The 21,135-nt window shown below is 39.8% G+C and overlaps 1 protein-coding gene across 3 annotated transcripts in view; it reads right to left on the bottom strand.

The window, feature by feature from the left end:
- Window positions 1-21,135, bottom strand: part of ZBTB38 (zinc finger and BTB domain containing 38) — a 35,763-nt gene that overhangs the window by 7,880 nt on the left and 6,748 nt on the right. The window contains exons 1-2 of one of the 3 annotated variants that reach the window (XM_044432983.1): window positions 10,734-10,849; window positions 3,632-3,730 (exon numbers count right to left, since the gene is read on the bottom strand). The gene's annotated coding sequence lies outside the window, so the exon portion shown is untranslated. Of the gene's footprint in view, window positions 1-3,631; window positions 3,731-10,733; window positions 10,850-14,407; window positions 14,494-21,135 lie in introns of those variants that run through there. The other 2 variants (XM_044432984.1, XM_044432982.1) reach the window with 2 other exon arrangements.

Raw genomic sequence — 21,135 nt, 5'->3', positions numbered from 1 at the left:
AGGATACTTAAAGAAAAGATAATTTCTGCATACTCTAAAAAGTCCCAAGTTATCCCAGCAATTTTTCTGAGTTCTGGCTAGTCTAGTTTTTAAAGAGACACTTTTTCCAGTCCTTAAAAAACCCCCAAAACTCCCCTCCAATGACTCTTCAACTGAGAAGGAAGGGCAGAGTCCTGAAAAGCTTAAATTATCCAGAAAAGAATAGTAAGTGGTGCAATTAGGGTCTAGAGATACGTCTGGAAAGCTTCCCCTTGGTTATCTTTACCTGTGGAGTGCTTACATTTCCATTTCCTCATTCCTGTCTGAGACATTCTTCTGTTAAACCTATTTGCTCTGTGCCTGCACTCTGGCCTTGTTTCTGTCTGCCTTCCTCCCTGTATCAATCTGCATTTGCTTCTGCCTACCTGCTCTAATCTTCTTGTCTTTCGATTTGTTTGTTTCTCTGAGTGTGCTGATAAATGTTGATTCAGAACGCTGGGAATAGCTTTGCCCAAATCAGCTGGAGTTCCACCCTATCTTCCAGCTCTACTCCATGGCCTGCCTTGATACTTCCCCCCACTTCTCCCCATTTAGATATGATCTTGCCTTCCATTCTGTCCCATAGGAAGCCTGATTCTCCAATTCACTGTTGTGCTAAGGAAAGACTGCATGAAGCATAACCAACCAACTGCAGAGAAACATCTGTCAGCAGGAACAAAACTGATAGGTGGTTCTGCACAAAACTAAAATAACGTATATTGATATTACTTTGTTATATATTTACTATACTGCCCAATAAGCAATTGTTCATAAATAAATGTTCACCGAGTACAATACAAAATCGGGTGTAGTGGAGGGGACCCTTGGGAGGGTCTGAGCACCTCCACTTATTTTGGAGGGGGCTGTCAGGGTGCCCTACTGGATCCTTGAATCCAGGGTCACTGTCCCTCCTCACCACCTCTCACAAGTCTTAATGTTGCTGGTTTTTGGCTAGCAGCTGCCACTGTGTCGAAGTCCTAAATTTAGCAGGTTAAAAACAGGGGTGTTTTTTTGATAGTTCCTAACAGTTCCTCAGAACTATCTGCCCGGCATGCACATGTCTTTTCTGTGACACTTTCCTCATGGCCAGCCTCTGTGCCTCAGCAACATGTGGTCAGCTTGCCTTTGCTGCTCCAGAAATGACCACCCATCCTGCCTGACCCCCCAATCCTGGTTAATAAGACTGTGGGAAGTAACTGCCTTATTAATTCCACATAAGCCAATCTGGGAGCTTTTTGGCTGGTGAGTGGGCTATGGATGTAATGTTTAAAAATCATTCATTCATAATAAATAATAAGAAATAATTCTAGAAGCTGTCATTTGTTCACCTCAAAATGAGATACCTTCATCTTGCATTCCTTGCTCAACAGAAATTCAAATGAAGTGGCAAGGTTGATTTTTATTGTATAATCACAGGCGGCATAATCTTGGAAAGAGGTGTGGCTTGGGGTGTATGGCTTTGATGGGGCAGTGGCCTTGAGGCGTGGCTCTGACTATCATGAAGGGATCCCCTACTTCTAAACTTGCCACTAAACCACTATAAATGTTTAAAACAATGCTATAATAATAATGATAATAATAATAATAATAATTATTATTATTACATTTCTATGCCGCCCCTTGCCGAAACCTCGGGGCGGCTTACAACATGATAAAATACATTGAAATACAATAGTACATAATAAATTACCATTAAATATAAAAATACAAAAAAGACATTGATTTACAAATACAAAATTAAAATTATCAGTATAAAATAAAAGTATAGGAGGAGAAAGAGAAGGAAGAAGAAGTTGCCCTGGCCAGATCATATGTTTTAACAATTGAAATGATGTTTAAATAAAAAGGTCTTTACCTGGCGCCGAAAAACCAGTAACGACGGTGCCAGGCGGACCTCTTTGGGGAGTGAATTCCATAGGTTGGGCGCCACCGCAGAGAAAGCCCTCCTCCGGGTACTTACTCTCCTAATTTCTTTCATGGAGGGTTCCCAGAGAAGGGACTCTCCCGCAGATCTCAAAGGGCGGTCGGGCATATACGGACGTAAGCGCTCGTTCAGGTAGCCAGGACCCAAGCCGTTTAGGGCTTTGTAGGTCATAATCAACACCTTGAATTGGGCCCGGGCTTCAATGGGAAGCCAGTGAAGCTGATGGAGGACTGGAGTCATGTGAGCATAACGCCCCGTCCCCGTCAGCAACCTGGCAGCTCTATTTTGCACCAATTGAAGTGTTCGGACTGTCTTCAGGGGAAGCCCCACGTAAAGCGCGTTACAGAAGTCTAGGCGGGAAGTCACCAGCGCATGTGTCACCGTCGCCAGGCAGTCGTACTCCAGGTAGGGGCGCAGCTGATTAATCAGCCGAAGCTGAAGGAAGGCGTTCCTCGCTACCGCTGTCACCTGAGCTTCCAAAGAAAGCTCCGGGTCGAGGAGTACTCCTAAGCTGCGGACCTTATCCCTAAGAGGGAGTGTTGCACCATTCAGGACCAGGTCAAATCCACCCTCTCCGAAACCCGATCCGCCAACCAACAGGACCTCCGTCTTGTCTGGGTTGAGTTTCAGTTTATTGGCCCTCATCCATTCCCTTACCTCGGCCAAGCACCGGTTCAGCAAAGCCACAGTAAAACATAGATGTGGAACAAAGATAACATACAGTAAAGGGTTTAAAATCATACAGGAGGAAAGACTAACATTCCTGGAAGCAAGAAGCTCTTCATCTGGTTCTGGAAATAATACAACGTAGGTGCCAGGTGAGCCTCTTTGGGAAGCACATTTTACAACTGGGGTGGTACAGCGGAAAGGCCTCTTCTTAGAAGCCACCCACCTCACTTCCTTTGGCAGGGGCTCCTGCAGAAGGGATTTGAGGACAATTTAAAGATTCAGGTATTGTATATGGGAGGGGACATTCTTTCCGATAATCTGAATGCAAGCTATTTAGGGTCTTGAATTGGGCCAGAACATGGACCGGCAGCCAGTGCAGATGGTAAAGTGCTAACTGAATGTAATCATGATGACCTGACCCTGTTAACAATCTTGTTGCCCTATTCGGATCAGCTGAAGTTTCCAGACTAATTTCAAAGCCATCCCCACATATAGTATAGATAATCCAGCTGAGAGGTTACCAGAACAAAGATAACTGTAGTTCAGTTAACCCTGTCCAAATAGGGCATTGCATTATATATGTATGTGTATTGCATTATAATACATACATACATAACATGCATAATATGCAATATATACAAGTATAATTTCCCTATTTATAATTAGTTATTTTACTTTACATTACACTCAAGAGCAAAATTAAATTTTAAGGTTTCCTCAAGATTAAAATCTCTCTTGACCCTGCTTATCCCAAGTATGTTGGGAAGCTTGAAAGAAGCTTAAACCTGTTAAATTCTTGCTAAAGGCAATACCTGGTCTTAAATACTCGTTGCATGGCTTTTGCTGATATCAGAAAATATTATATTAATTCCTAAGAAAATTGGACTATATTCTTTACCATTAAAAATGCCTCTTTCCAAAGGAAAGGATGCCACAAGGGTATTCATAAGCTGCTGATAAGATAAACCAATCACCCTGCATTTTGCGCACTCTCTCCTTCTATGTGATTATGCTCAGCACCTGATGGTGGATTGTACAGTGGAGCCAAACTTCCAAAGCTGGAGCTTCAAAATGAAATTTCCTTCCGAGATACAGAAGACTTCAGATTTTTTCTTTCTTCTGGAATCAGGAAACATTCATGGTTACAGAGGTATTGTGAGCGATCAGGCATTGGGAGTAAATATATTTTCTAAACCAGGAAGAATATGCTTGAAAGATTACATATTAGACATGTGTAAATATGAAACACAGAAATTCCCTTGCCAAACATCATAGCTTGATTTATTACCATGTTGATTATTCCCAACTTTCAATAGCATTTAGGGCAAACTGAAAATTAAACGAAATCTGATGTCAGTTTCAGCATATTGCTTTGTTCTCACACAATTCTGAGTTTCAACTGAAGGCAGGTTTTTCTCTATTATGAAGTATGGTAAAGTTTTGATTTTATAATTTTTCCACTTTGTTTGCAAAGGAACAAGATATAAAGAAACAAGGGAAGACCAATGAATAATTACAAGAAGGGAAATAAGTGGATTCAAAGAAGAGTTTGCATTTGTGCCACTACTTTGCAATGGGCACATTCGCATGTCACACTAACCCATGCTGTGAATAAGCAAAGGTGAGTTGGTTGTTCACTGAACAACCCAAATGTGGTCTTGAGAGTTTATTATGAGTCTTCCCCACTGCTCATTCCCTCTCTTTCCTTCACTTCAAAACCTAGGGGACTTGACAGCTAAAACTTCTTCATTTCCTCTCCCCACTGCGATTACCACAGCCTTTCCCCCACATTTCCTTCTCGGCAATTATCTTTTATAATCTCCAGGTCAATAGTCAATGACAGCCCCTCCAAAATGCCCAGGTAACACATTGGAGTGGCTGTTGCTGGTTTGAAAAATATTCTTCAAACACAAGAAATTGTACACATTTTATACATTATTTTTAAAAGTTTAGTTGGACTTGCATTTGCAGGTGTGCACTTGTGGGTCCGCCTAGGCAGATACCCTTCACAGACATTTACCAAAACATACTTCAAATAGGGTTATTTTTCACTTTGCTTTTTCCTGACAGCTTTCCAAAAGCAAGGTAAGGGGAAAAGCAAAGCCACAAGTGCTTTTGCTTATGAAAATGGGTGGCCAATAGATAGTGCCCTCCACAGTAGTATCCTCTACTTTTTCTTCATTTGCTAATCTGACTGCTAAGGAAGGTGGGAAATTGTGATACATCTCTTTTATGGCAGCTGTTGGTTTTGAACTGTCAGGACAACCCATGATTTTCTTCCAGGGATATATACAAAGTTATAAGCAAATCTCCTTGCCACAAAACCCCCGTTAGCCCTGTCAGAAATCCAATTTAAAAAGGAAGTGGGGTAGCTTGCAGCTTTCCAGATTCTTATGAGAATAGTTCACGATCAGAGCAAGCGACCCTGAAACAGGGATTGTTGCTCCACAACGTGGTGGTGGCTGCTAGCAGTAGCCTGGGCAAGGGCATTTTGCTGCTATTGTTGCTGAGCAGCTTGCTGGCCACCTCCTGCAACCCACAGTGCAGTTGGTTGCTCAGGATGAGACAACAAGTCAACCCATTGTGGGGGTGGCCAGCAAGCTGCTCAGGGTAGCTTATGCATTATCAGGGTAGCTTGTGGCCCATGAAGAAGCCACCTGGAAGCAGCAGTCCAAATTTTCATGGCATGACAACTCACTACAGCGTGACATCCATGATGGCTTCTCATGTTGTGAGTGAACCCAGGCCAGAAGTTTATGTGTTAGGCCTGAAGCTTATGCCAAAATAGTCTGGAACAATATTAAGTCTTTTAAGTTCTGAAGCTTATGCTATAATATTAAAATATATTTTCTCTCTTAAGACTAGTGTTCTGTGTATCATTACGGACATAAACAGATTAAACATTTTGATCGCTACACAGTGGAAGCACCAGAGAAAACAAGCAATTTCGCAGAGGGGAAGTGAGCATGTGAACATTTTTTTTTCCTCGAAGGAACCACAGAGTTCCAGCAAGCATTCAACATTTTCTGCCATAAAATAAATGCTTATCTACCATTCCAGTGTGGAGTTCAGGATTCTCAGATGGTACCCAGGTAAACAGTTCCAACAAATCTTCAAAAATAATCTTCTGGAGAGAATTCCAAAAGTGTTCAAAAATCCTTAAATATAATCCATGAAGGTTGAGAAAAACCAAGGAAATAAATAATAGTTGGGAAAAAAGTTTATTAAGAAAACTGGCATTCAAAAAGTGCAGCTTTAGAAAGAGGTTCAACTATGGGGTAGTATTGAAATGAAGATGATTATGTTCAACCTTGGAACCTTTATTAAGGTTTAGCAGCAAAGAAGAAAAGGAACATTCAAAAGAGGAATAGTTTCTTCTCTAAAACAGCAACCATTTTTTAAGCATCAGGAAAGAAAATGCCAATGCAGAGAGAAACAGCTAACTGAGTATTCAGAGATTAAAATTGTCTGTTTGGGGAGGACCTTTAGGCATGTAGCTAAGAAAATCAGAACCACTTAGCAAGAGAAAGAACGAACACCCAAGTAAGCATTCTTTAAAAAACAAAACAAAAACAAGGACAGATAATCTCCATTTTGTTTTAGTAGTACCACAAAATTCCTCTGTGACCTGACTCATTGCTGCTTGCTATTTGAATCAAGCATTTTCTCTCCAATCAAAACTGGCTCTGTACTGATTAATTACTGGACCAAAAGCCTTGGTAACATGTTTGTTCTTTTTTTAATTGAGGCCTGCAATTCTTCTTATCTGAAACTAAGAGTCATAAATAGTTGTACCAAGTGAAGAAACATTGGTCAATATAAATCTGTCTTTTAATTGAAAGGAGGAAAGATGAGATGCCTTAAGCTTCAGAACACAGATGTTAACATAAAACTGACACTTGTGAACAAATTCTGTTCACCATTGTATTGATGTACCAAATCTTATCTATCCATACTTCTATAGAAAGAAGAATTTTGTGGATTTCCACAAAATCCACTTGTTCCTTTAAACAACATCCTTAATATATTCAATTAAAACGCACACAGGATTCACTGGAATGGGATAACCGATCATACAATTCATATGAGTCATAACTTATTCCCAGAAAGACTTAATCTTTTTACAACTCCAACATAAATGGAAATGTTGGTGTTACTTTCCCCACATTTCCAACAAGCATTGCTAATATTGGGATATAACCTATAACAATATAATACTTTATTTAAAAAATTCCTTTACGTAGCTGCATGGGGAGATTTTAAGACCATTCTGGAAGATGTTGTTCCAGTGATCTAAAGAGATTTCTCTCTTTAACAGTTTATTCCATTTTAACTTAAAATAATCATCCTCTACAGCAATCACTATGTGATAAATATTAGCTAACAATTTCTTAGATTTATACCATTGGCTGATTACCTTTTCAAATATAGTTAGTTCTGTAACCACTTTCCATCTGTCAAATATTTAGACAAGAAGCTCTGAGATTGACAATACAGAAAACACAAAGGGACTCTTGTTCCCATTTTACATTCTAGCTAGATTGCCATCATTAATCACATCTGCAAATGTCGTAATTTTAGACCATTGTGCTATATTACCAACTAGTTGGATTTTGGTTGGATTATATAGAAAAGGTTGCAGGAGGGTAGACAGAAAGAACAGAAATTAGAACAACTCTCGATACCATTTTTTATTTATATGAAACAGCAATTTGACTTGGACTTTAATAAATTCAAGGATTTTGCAAAGTTGCTCTCATTTTCTGAAAATATTGTATGTTGGAAAAATAGGATTAACATGTTCGGTGATTGGTTATGACTTTATGTAATGCATGTGATGTTTTGCCTGTTTGTATATTTATAGTAAATGTTACATTTAATTTTTCTAAAGAATAAAACTGACATTCTAAATGTGAGAACTTAAGAAGTAAAACAACTGAGAGGACTAATATTGGTTCACAAGAATTCCTCTGTGTTGAATCCATAGATCTTTGGCTGTGTTATATAAGAAAACAAATAAAATAAACTGCTTTTATTACCTAGTTCCTTATAGGTACCTATAAGGAACTAGGTAATAAAAGCAGACAAGAAAATCTATCCTTCCTGCTAACATCAAGAAACAAAATAATAATAGTGACCATGATAAAGCCTTACAAGTAAATGCTAACTTACTGAGTTTCGTAAGTAAGATGCATTTGAAAAAAAAAAAATGCTTTGTGAAGTCAGAGTTTATATTTCAACATAGCTGAGAAGCATTGTAAAGCAATAAAGAAAAACAGGAAACTGCAGATTGAAATGTATTTGAACTTTAATTGCTTTAAGATCATTTTTGACTCTGCTCTGCTTCTCTGACTAATTAATTTTGTATGACTCCATAATCAGAAAAGGACAGTTGAGTGGTAACCCTTTTTAAGGTTTATTTTTAGTCTCTGTGGGGATTGTGTTATCTTCAAGAAGAATCACTAGCCTTACATCTTTCATGGTTCCCAGCTGAAAGGACTGTTGGCGTTTCATTGTACCCTTAACACTCCCATGTTTTATTGCAATGGAGCACTATAGTTATTTATTCATTTATTTTCAAATATATATGCTGCTCAATAGCCCTACAGGACTCTCTAAGCAGTTAACAATATCAATTTGCAGCTCACAGATCAAGTACAGGGCGAAGAGGGGAAGACATCTTTTGAAGCAAAGTGAGCATCTACTTTCTGTTTTTTGTGTATGATTCTCAAAGATATTATAACACTGTTCACATATAATGACAACTGTCATTTAATAACTAATGGCCTGCCATGCATGACAGTGGGCATGGTGCTTGCAACCTGCCAGTCTTTATTTTGGGTTTTTATTGCACAACCCATAATCAGTTCCTTTATAGGTTGCTGAGCTTGAAGTCCAAACCCAAACCACTAGTTCTTTATGGGCTAACAACCCAGTTATCTGACAACAAGCCATTGTTTAACCCAGAGCAAGCCATTAGTTAATCACTGGATTGTTTAGCATCTTTACACAATGGTACAGATTTGAAAGGCACTTTGAGTGACATATGAAGGAGCTGATCATGGATGGAGAGGCTGAGTAAAAGCAGAAGAGGTGGGTGACCCACTATTGCAATAAAACTCATTGGTTTTTAAATCAGTGGGTTATTTTAACATGCAGGCTTTCCACAGCCTCTCCTCCTCAGTAAAGCAGATGAAAACCATCACAGTGAGCCAGTACTTTTGCTCACACGAAGTCCAGGCATCGTGGACCTTCTGGTTCGCAGAACTCCAGAACTTAGAAAATGTCCAACGATGGCCCAGCTAATACCAGTTAAAGGCCTTAGCATCCTGGTGGGCAGTCTGAAACACTTTAGCAATCAGAAGCCATGGAAAGAAGAACTATGCTAAATGGGAGAGTTAAGCCATTACCTGGAGATAGGAAGAGCACCCCTGAGCATTAGAACTTTGGGGGAGAAGAGATAGATTCTGATTGAATGTTAGATTTTGGAGTGGGCTGTATTTGGGGTTTGCTGCAAAGAGAGTTCAGTGCTAGTCCATCTACTCAGAAGTAAGTCTCATTTAGCTGAAAGGAAGCTATTTTCAGGTAAGGGTATATAGGATTACAGCTGGAGAAACTGAAATAATAATTTGGGCGGGAAATGGAAGATGGTAGCAACCCTTAAACCTGGCCCTGGAAAATGAGACTAGTATTAGAATGGCAATTTCAAAAACAAAGATTTTGTATACGCATTTTAATAATCAGAAACAGAAGAAGAAACACCCACAATTTGAAGAGTATTTTATTCCTGAAGTCACACTGAAATGAATTTTGGGGTAATAAAATGATCCTCACTAGAAGCCATATGTATGATTACAGAAGAATGAAATGTCATCCAGCCCCCCTGTATTGTCAATTATTTTTGCCCCAATGGGATATTTTTTAAAAAATCAATACTTTTCACTGACTAGGACAAAAAATATACTATTTCTTTGTTTTGTAAAATAAAACACTGAACATTTAAATCTGCTTCCCTGGTTCAACCTTCACTGGAAAAATGTGACTCCAACATATTACATTGGCCTACTTCTTTGTCCCAGACAATGACTGGGCTTTTTAGGAGGGTTTTGTTGCTGCTGCTTTGTCCCAGGTTCTTTTTGGGTACAGGAAAAAAATGTAAATGGCAGGTAGCTAAAATTTGAGGACATTGTTTACCATAATGCATTTGACAATGTCCTGGCAGGACTGCATTATAGACTTTCTGGGCTGTCTATAAAACCTGGAATGAAGACTGCATTGCGTTTACTCATTAGATAAAAAATACTGTCAGTGCAGTTTAAGCATAAGGGTTTAATACTAGGTTCTGTTAATATTAAATAAAACAAGTACTACTAGATACTATTTATATAAGATGATCAATATGAAGTATAAAATGCCAACTCTTAAATATAAAACTAAGAATTATTTTTGCATCCCAAATATCCTCACTATTCTTTGCAATGCTTTTGACAAAGGCCAACAAAGAAGGAAGGACTCCCTGGAGAAGAGCCTAATGCTGGGAACAATAGATGGCAAAAGAAGAAGGGGACGGCAGAGGATGAGGTGGCTGGATGGAGTCACTGAAGCAGTCGGTGTGAACTTGAGTGGACTCCGGGGGATGGTGGAAGACAGGAGGGCCTGGAGGAATGTTGTCCATGGGGTCGCGAAGGGTCGGACGTGACTTCGGAACTAGCAACAACAACAACAAATCTCTATCCTAAGACAATCTGTCCATTGTTGAAATTGTTCCAGTTTGATAGCATTTTACAACAATAACATTACAAAATAATAATTTTGCAATAATGTTAATAATTTAGGTCACCTTTATAAGATAATGAATTCTGGTGCATGCTCTGAAATATGAAAACAGAAGCTACACCTATAAAAGCAACTGACCTACATTCTGTAAATGGTGGTTTCTGGGTCAGAATGTCAGTTATGTACTGTAAAAAGAGAGATAAGGGGGGGGGGGAAGTGGAGGTATTCAAATATATCAGCTTTGAAGTTCTACCTCCTATCTTGTGCCCGTAAGTCTCAAATATTAATAGCTTACACAGAGACAGAAAAGAAAATGTTAGTTCACATCAATCAGAAGCATACTGACCTGAAAACTGCACTAGTTAACGGAGCTCTGTCTTTTGGCCCCATATATAGACACCTACATAGTTTTGGAGCCTGGTGTACAAAAATGTACCCTCAACATAAGGAGTACTAACAAGACCGCTGCTTCAGGCAAGCGGTCTACAGATAACACTGCATTAGCAACTTGTTCCCCATACACTAACGCTGAGATTATGTCACCATGCTCATGTGATACGGAATTAGAAACACAAGCATCTGACGTCTAAAGTGGATTTCACAACTACAGCTATTGATAGAGTTATTTTTGCGTCCAGAAATACAGGCTGACAGGCTTACCTCCTGAAATCCAAAGTAAAAAAGATTTCTCAGAGTCCTTCCCTGTCTCTCCTCCCAGCCTGCTGACAATGTGATGGAGCTACTAGCATTGCCTTCAGAGGACTGATGGTTTGTCTTGACATACTGTGTCTAAATACACTAAGACTAATATATGTTTAGACAGTTTAATGACATGGAACTTTTTTTGATGGGGGTAGTTATTTTTAGCTCATTATTGTCACACATACTTAGAGGCAAATGCCAATATATTATACTGGTGCATGAACCCCTGGCTGCTTAATTTTGCTAGGTTTGGCTAAATAAATCACTTCCTTGAAAATAGCTAGAAAAGCTACTGTTCTCATATTGCATTTATACACTATATTTTTCATTAATAAATATTGTTAGCAATCTTCCACCAATACAGAACTGTTCTCTCAGAATCATATATGTTTCCTTGTAGTCCCAGAATGTATACATTCATATACAAGCACCCCCTTTCAGTTGTAACATACTGTGTCGTTTTGGGAGCACCTGTAAGCAAAGTGTTTCTTTACTGTTGTTTGAATTTTCAGTTTATTTTATACTAGCAACAGCATTTCACAGCCTTTTTGCAAGAAGCAACTGTATGAAAGTACAAAGAAATAGGTATCAGACGTATACCAAATATGGCAACATGCACTAAAGTTGACTGAAATATAAAAGAAAGCATAATTATACATACAAATATTTAGGAGTATATATGTGGACTGAATACCAGTTAACATTGGTCAACTATTCTTTGTGGAGCTATTTGTCATATGGATGATCTGTATGGTTTTGCCTCTATATCAGTTGATTGATTATGTTGGTTTATCAGGATAATACATAGACATATCTCTCTGTGCTTTTTTTCTTGAACATGTCTTTTTTTCATTTTTCATTTATGTTTACTATTGCATTAATAGCTAATCCTCTCCTTGCAAGATACCCAAGGCAGCTTACATGGTCATCCCACTCTCCATTTTGTCCTCACAATAACCTTGTGAGGTAGGTTAGTCCAAGCCCATTATCATCCAGTGGCTGACAGCCAGAAGGTCCACCCAGAAACTTCATGTCAGACTTGTGAAGAACTCCTGAGTTCCAATCCATCACTCTGACCACCACACCACACTGGCTTTCCTCTTCAGTATTCTCCATTTCTTCTTTTATGTCACAAAATATGATTGTTGAACATTTCTCTAGTCACTTGTGCTCTCTGTCCCCAGGATGTATGGAGCCTGTATTGCTAAGCTTAAACAGCAAAGTCCTCAAAGACTGTTTTGCCTTCCTCTTATCAGTAAAAAGATTATGAAAGAGATTCTGATATCTCTTCAGAACATCAAACTGCATTCTGGTACCATTCTACCCTACTTCCTTTTATTCAACCACAAACGTAGATGCATACTTATTTCCTAAGATCACAGCATAATGTACTTAAATGCAGAATTCTCAATTCCCTTTGTAATCAGCCCCAAATAGCTTTTCAGTTCATTTCAGGAAAAAACAACAAAACAACACTGGCTGAAATAGAGAGGCTTCCTTCTGTGAGTGTGAAGAGCTTCTGATCATGCAAAGTCCCCACCCCCACTACCACCTATTAGTGCCTCAGTTACAGAAGCCACTGCACCACATCTCCCGGAGGGTTCCCAAACCCTAGGAGTATCTCTTGGAGGGGTATTTACGAAAGATTGCAATAGAAGCAACTGATGGAAAAGCCCCTTCATGTAGGTGGAATTTAGATCAGTCTAACACATTTTCTTCTAACAAAAGAAAAAAACTAAATCTCTGTCTCTCTCTCTCTCTGATCAAAAATTTATCTCAGATGTCAATTATTCCAAGGGAATTTAATGCTTAGGTTTCCCCTCATAGGGTTAACCCTAACCCTAAGCCGATATTAAAATAAGATTGTTATTAAGGTGCTGTCCAATGAAGTTGCCTGTAACCCTCCCAACTCAGCAGATACAGGGATCCTATGCAGAGTGGGAGGAGGACAGAGGTGAATGTTTTCTCCATGCTTCTCCCATCCTGCAGAGCAGTGAGCCAATGCTGATGTGTAAGGGTGGCACTTCAGGGAGGGACAGAAAGAGACTCAGGTGCCACCAGGATGTATCATATCTTGGCAGTGCTGGCTTCCACCCCTCCACGTCCCTCAGAATGCCCACTAAATCCCTTTCTGCACTAGTTGCAGAGTTTTCTAGATTCCCTTTAGGGGTCATAGGACCACTCTGTAAGACACTTAACTGTAAACTTAAGAGTAGGGACTGTTTTATTTTTTATTGGCTTTGAAGCCCCTTTACAAGCCTGTTCAACTGAAGCCTTCTGGCCAGTTAGAGAAGTAAATGACTGATTGAAGATGGTATGGGGGAAGTCTCGTCACCCCTACCCTGGATGTACGTATGCCTCTGAACTTGGAGCCTTATGTGCATCCACTGGCCAGAGGGAGTCACAGTGGCAGCAGTCTCTGCCACTGCTGTGCCTTGCCCTGGCCACTTTATTCAGATGGCTGTTTTTGGCCAAGAAGGGGGAGAGGAGGAAGCTGGGGCACTGCTGGGAATCAACATAGGAAGACAGCCCCAGCCTCCTGTGCTCTCCACCCCAGCATGCCCCCCTCTCCAAGGCACACTTCCGCTCTTGGAGAAGCAGCCAGTGAGGTTCATTTTGTGTTGACTGCAAGAGGTAGGGGCGAGGGGCAGGGCAGGGCAGGTGCTCAGTTCTTGGATTCTGAGCACTGAGGCCAGAGGACCCTGGCCCCAGGATGCTGGGCAGTGTTGGGATGCCAGAGGATTGCACTCCATGTGACTCAAATGACTACTATTAAAGTTGATGCCTAAGTACCATGGTGATTCAAAATGTTGCTCGCATCTCATGCAATCTCCATGCAGTAAGACATGAAATACTTCATTTCAGTACTTGAATGAAACTATGATCATTACAGTAACATTTACTTCTTTGTTTTCCTTGTAAATTTTAATATCAAACCAAAATACTTGGTCTAACTTCAAAGAACTGTAAATGTTTTTGTTTTCATGTTCCCCTGTTTTACTTCAGTCTCTATCTAATTTTAGACTAATCTTTTCAGGGCATGGACCTTTAAGAACTTTATGGCTTCAATTTTGAGTTTTTAAGATATTTGCAGTTCAGTCTTGACCGTTTGTTCAAAGGGTTCGGTAGCTCTTAATCTCAGGCAAGGGAGTATAGGGCCATGGCCATCATAATTGTATTTTTGAATGCTCATTCTATTTCTTTAGTGCATAGATTATTTCTATAGAAAAGCAACTAAGGAATGACATAAGATAAAAAAGCAAATGAATAGGCCTCTGCTTGCTTATGCACCATGCAATAGAATGGAAGAGAACTTACCTAATTTTGCACTTCTGAACCAAAACATGAACCAAAACTCAGTTAACCTTCATAATTTGTACTTCTCCGAATTTTGCAATGCAGTTCTTCAGGAAAAAAGAAAGCATAAAAAGGCATATATTAGGGAAAACTGCACTCCAGAATATATATAAGTAAAATTCTGTTCAAAAGTGCATTATACTAGGAAAATTCCTTGCAAGTATGGGTACAACAGGCAAAAGTGTGTACAACAAATATATATATTAGGAGAAATGCACCCAAAACTGTATAACTGTTCATGAGAATATACAGGATGCACTGGATTTTAGCTTAGGAAAAATTAGAACAGGAGACTACTGTTCAAACGTCACTGCAAACAGGAGAGGGTGTGGCTAAGCTCTTCTCCCTTTGCTCATACCAGACTAAACACTGATTGTCTCTTCTCTTGCCCCTCCCCCATGTTCCAGGTGGGCTGCCCAGGTTTCCAGTCATGTAAACCCTGCTTGTTCATCTAATTAGATTTTTGCTATTCACTGCCACAAGGTTTTCTGGTACTCCTAAAAAACAGAAAGAAAGAGGTGGCTTTTGATTAACACTGAGCAGAGCCTCTCGGCTACTAAGTAGAATAGGTTTTCCTTGAGATGGACCTGGAGAAGAATGTTGTATATTTGACTGCACTATTGTGTGAACTTCCACAGGAGCCTAAATATGAGATTGATGTGCTTCAGGAAATTGTGCATTCTCTTGAAATGCTGTATTCTATGAAACTTTGATGTTTTATTATGCAGTACATCCTCTATTTGCCCTTCTCTCATCTTTGCCTTTTCTTTTCTTTGCCACAAGATGGAGCTACGTGCAAATGAGTCTGCAGGGAACTAATGGCAGCAAAAATAGCTAACAGGATTTCAGTAATATGAATGAGCTCTCATAAATTGTCTGATACAATTATTTATTAGCAGTTTGTGATTGACAAACCACACTTTTCATTTTTTAAAATTATTACTATCAACATCCCCTATTTCTTGCATTTTTCTTGTGCCAAGTCATGGCATTTTATCATTTAACATGTAGAGATTTCCTCTGTATGGATAATTGCTCTCCAGCCATGATTTGGACCTGAGGCAGCATGTCATTATCAGATATAGTCATGTACTGCAGTTTACCAAAATGAGCAACAAATTGCTATCATCAGTATTCTGTGTGGTTAGTACAGTGAGAATAGTTGTTTTAACTGGAAAAAATAATCCTAAATTGGAATGTGAAGCCATGGTAGCCATTTTTATTGTGGGCATATGCGTAATAGCCTGACTGCACAGTGTCAAATCCAAGCGTATGGATTTGCATACAGCATGAGACATGACAAACATCATGGGACTGTGTGCCAGGAATCATAGAACAGCTGTTGTTTTGTGATTGGCTGAGGCACTGGCATCATCTCTTGAAATGTGAAATGGCTCTGCAGATAGTTCAAGGGTTCTTCTGTAGTGAAGGACAAAGAACCCTAAGACCTTAAGTATCAAACCAGTGCTCCCTGAAGGGGCCACTCCCTCCACAGAAATCTGTCTAATAATATAGGCCAAAGAGCATCAAACCTACGATGCATTTAAAATGCATAGAGAATGACACAGCAGAGCTTAAAATTCATGGATAAAGATGGACTTTGACTTTTGGAATGCAATATGCATTTATTCTGCTATTCTAAAAACTTGGACCAAGAGTCAGTTATGGACTATGGAGTTCCATTGATTTTAATAGAAAAGTCAGCAGGTATCTGATTCTTTCCCACTGAAGTCAACAAGACTCTGAAGTGCTTTTTGACTGGATCACACCCTGTTGTTTGTTTCTTTGAAGTAAAAAATGCTATAAGCAGTCAAAACCTTAATTGGCATACATTTACCAACACATATATTGATGCTATGTTTGATACTGCATGGACAAAGACATTTGTTCTCCCTAAAGGTGGCAACATTCGAGGAGGTTCACATGACCGCTACCATCCCAAGATGAAAGACTGCATAAAGGGGTATTCGAGATAGCGCCTTCCTAGCATGCACGCATGCACCACAGCAATGTGACCCAGAAATACACTGATGCGCACTCTCTCACACTATAGGAACTTGGGGATGGGGAGGAAAGTCATATCACTGTGACCACCAACGGGGTGTCGCCATAACACAGATCAGCTGTAGCAGATGGCACAGCTTTAAAGGATTTTTCTATCTGATCAAAAGAGGGTTTTCTTGGACTTTTCCCCCAGCTGCTATAGCACTGTTATGGATTGCAGTATTAAAGTACAGTTGGTGTAAATGCAATATTTTGCATTTCTCTATCTGCATCCCATGTCAGAAAAAATCAGATTATTCTTTCCGCTGAAGCACCTTTTTGCAGCAACCAGCTTTTAAATGAGTTCAATCAGTTCCAGTATGGTGAAATGACCTCCTTTGCTTTCAGTCTTTGTTTTTGTGCCTAGCTGTCATTTATTTGTTCATTTCTGACTTGTTTTAAATACTGGGAGCAAAGCAGTGAGACTCACACATTGCTACACTCTCCCCATTAGCACAACCCGTAGTTCTAAAATAAACTCGGCGCCTGCAATAATGTGCACACAACCCCAATCCAATTTTAAAGGAAGTGTTATTTCAAAATAGTGCTATGGCAGAGAGACTGACTTTTTAATTAAATGTCACATGCATATCCTGTCTTTTGTCCAAGATTATCAAGGCAGCATACATGATTATTGTCCTCTCCATGTTATCTTCACAACAGTCCTGTGAGATAGGTTAGGCTGAGAATCCGTGACTGGTCTTAAGTCACACAGTAAGCTTTATAGCCAAGTGGGGACTAGAATCCACATCTCTACTACAACAAACCGTGGAGCAGCATATAGGTGAGCAGGCAGGACCTGTAATGCCATAGGGATGCTACTCACATCCACATTCCCAGAAGTGCCCTGCTATGTCAGGCTGAAGTTCATCTACTGTCACTTCTTGCTTCCCACAGTGACGAACCAGATGCCTCCAGCAGGCCATATCGCACCCTGCTGCTGTTCTCCAGCAGCTAGCATTCAGGGGAACATCATATAGACTGCCATTGTAGGTATATGCTAACCCAATAGTCCTGAAATGTCCTAAAGCTGGGTATCTGAAACTCCGCATGTGAAAAAGCAAACTCTCCATTTGTATAAATATATAACAGTAAAGCCTCAGATGACTCATTATGCAAGAGCTTGCATTTCAACAGTTTCCCAGCTTGATGCTCTCCAAACATGCTAGACTATAATTCTTATCATCCCCACTCATGAAGACCAAGGCATTCACTGGTTTGGGATGACTGACTCTGATCCACACCTCTGGAGGGTGCCAGCTTGGAGAAGACTGGGTTGCACAGACCCAGCATTTCAAAGGCTCTGGTGACAGATTTCCAGTGCCGTGAAGGCATAAACTGCCACCCTCAAACTGGTGCCAAGACTGAATAGCTGTAGCACTACATAGACGGGGCACCTTCTGCCTCTGATCCACTTATACGTAATCTCATAAAATCTTTGCGATTCCCTGGAACTACTGAAAATGCCACAACCCTGCCTACAGAGTTTGTCTACATGAGGCATTTATTGTGCACTTAATGTTCCCTAATCATGGTTGTTTATGGGTTCTTTACATAATGTTGTGGCCTACAGTTTTGTTTCTGTTTTTAAAGAACATTTTCACAGCATATTTCTTAGAGCAGAGACAATGCTGTATTATTTCTAGAGGCTAAAGAACATACTCTTCCCATTTTTTATATGTGCACTATTCCACTATGCCACAATACCATCTAGAAGATATGTAACAGAAAAACACTAAAGGAGACGCTGCATGTTGTTTTTGGATCTGTATGAGGAAACTAAAAGTTAATACAGCAGATTTACATGTAGAAAAGTGCTAAGAGTCAGAGGCTGGAAAGATTCTACTTTTTCTCTAGCATTTATGTCCATCTTATCTTCCATTATTTGTAGGCATCTGAAAAATCCATTGTATTCAGAAGCAAGGACTTAAGGAATCCAGGGACAGTTTAAGGCAGCTTACATCCATATACGCCCGCCCGCCCCTTGAGATCTGCGGGAGAGGCCCTTCTCCTGGAACCCTCCATGAAAGAAATTAGGAGGGTAGGTACTTGGAGGAGGGCTTTCTCTGCGGTGGTGCCCAATCTATGGAATGTGCTCCCCAGAGAGGTCCGCCTGGTGCCGTCGTTATTTGTTTTTCGGCGCCAGGCGAAGACCTTTTTATTTAAACGTCATTTTAATTGTTAATATTATTTGCTTATTTTATCTGGCCAGGGCGACTTATTTTATATTGTTAATTTGTTTTATATTTTGAATGTATTATATTTTAATTTTATGTTGTGAGCCGCCCCGAGGCGGCATAGAAATGTTTTAAATAAATAATTCGTGAGAGGGCAAATTGCTCAGCTATCTTTGTTCTTTGTGGAGAATCCCTATAGGCTCATGCTCAGAACTGCTGAAGCCTTTCATAAAGATCTTATGAATAGACAATTCTGTGTGATGGCTGCTCCCTTCCATTCATAAAGGGATAGGCCAAGGAAAGAGAAGAATCAGACACTGGCCAATAGAAGTTATCCAATCCAGCAGCATCCAAATAATTACAATAATGTCTCCACTTACTAATATTTGAGGGAAAAGGCTTGGCTCTAGGCAGTCTCAGCTGAAAACATACAAAAGTCTCCTGCATTCTGACCCAACTGAATTTTGCAGCACATGATTACTTTTGCTTTGGAAGCGTTTGGAAGGACGCAAACTTAGATGGCAAACCTTGCTGGCTGTAGAACATTTTTATGTGGGTCACAGAATTAGATGGAGATAGATGTATCTGTCCCTGTTGCTTTCTTCCACATTTGATTTTTTTAAATGTCAAGTTCTTTCCATCACAGATATGAAGACAGTTATTCTTATATTAAGATGTATTATAGTATTATTAATAAATGCATACATAATTTGCTACTAAACTCAAGCTGATACAAAATTCTTACCCATCTGCATTGGTCAAATTACAGCAGTTGTTAGCATGGAGAGGACCATGTTGTACCTACTTGCCATATATCTGTTAAAGATTAAGAGCCTGTCAGAAAAAAGGTAGCAATCTTAAATCAGCACTAATATGTAAGTGAATATATGGGCATTGAAGCCCCTCCGCTTATGATTTGCTTATCCTCCACTATGCTCTGCTTGCAAGCCCAGAAGACTGGCTTCTAGAGCAGTTTCCAGTCACAAGTAACCATGAAAATACACTATGTCAGGGTTGCATAAGATCAGAGGTCAGCATCAATGGATATCTGCCAGTGATTATGCTTCAGCGTAGCTGAGCAGCAGAGGCCCTCGACTTTGGCATGACTGCCTGCTCGCTCGCTCGCTGTCTCTCTCTCTCTCTCTCTCTGCCACCCTAAGGTTTCCACTCTCATCTAAAACTAGTCAGAAAACAGTACTGAAGGTTTCTGTCAATCTCTCATTCCATATTCTGTCACTTCTACTTTTGCACATCTTCACATGCTCATTTACAATCTATCCGCTTCCTTCTGGAATTCTTTTAGCCTATTTGAATGGAGGGAGTAAGACACAGCATGTCTCTATTCTCCTCCCCTCTGCAAAGCAACGTATATGAGCTTTTTTCCAAACCTGTACTGCAGTACTGTATCTTCCTGCACTGGCTGATAGTGGCTGAGCCTAATGCCATTTTAGGTTCGCAAATGCAGTGTATTGATGTGTGTTCCCCACTTCCTCCAGTGGTAAGTCTGCAAGTGAATGTGAAAGCAAAAAGCCCGGTAATGCTACAGCTTGTCTTCATATGTGTAGGTGTAAGTTACCACACTATCTGTGCGGATTCTACGATATACATAAAAAGCAAGGCTTGGTAAGTGGCAAGCTTGGGGTTTTCAGGGTCCTGAACAATGGGAAGAACATGAGCTCAGCACTTGCTCTGATCAGGGCCTTAAACAAGCTATATGTATCAGTCTATAGGGCCAATTCCTTGGAGAATTTTAAATCCTCTCCTGGGTACTTTTTATAAGCTTTCCTCTTAGCAAATGGCCTACTTGTCATGCATTATCATAAGCCCACCCTATGAAAATAGATGCTGCTTGCTAATATGTATGCACCAGTGCACATCTGCAGCTTTGTTAATTTTCCTTTTATTGCTATGTGGTTGCCTAGGAAACATGCTATGGTTCACATTAATTCTAGATAAAAATGCGAGTAGTTGCTTTTGGTCATTGTTTAAAAAAATTTAGAATTTAGATTTTCAATCTATAGCCACACTACTGTTTTATCATGGCAAGTTTTCTGATAGTATACTAATAATTTTTAGCCTAATCTAAGGACATCTCTTTTATTATCCGAATATTGATTGTTGCTTCTTGTGTTTATACATCAGAGTAAGCTGTTGAGTATAACAGTATTATCTATATAGTGGTTGATTTGTATGTTAGAATAACCCAGAATTATAGGTTGTCGCTAAATTGTAGGTTGTCATTACATGTGCAACTTACACAATGGTTTAACATGGGTGGTTAACTATGAACAACCCAGAGTTTGCAACTGAGCAACAGGCCACAAGTTCTTTTCCTGGGTTATTCAGGGTTTCTTGCCATGAGAACATCACATCAAGCCTCAAGCTAACATGACATTTCTCCCCTCTCATATCTTTCATGGCACTGAGGAGGAGAATAAAGCTTCTACCTTCTGTTTAAAACCAGTTCCA

Source organism: Varanus komodoensis, unplaced genomic scaffold, assembly GCF_004798865.1.
Source record: "Varanus komodoensis strain SLA01 unplaced genomic scaffold, ASM479886v1 scaffold25, whole genome shotgun sequence".
Classification (NCBI taxonomy): Eukaryota; Metazoa; Chordata; class Lepidosauria; order Squamata; family Varanidae; genus Varanus; species Varanus komodoensis.
This window is presented reverse-complemented; position numbering and strand designations above follow the sequence as displayed.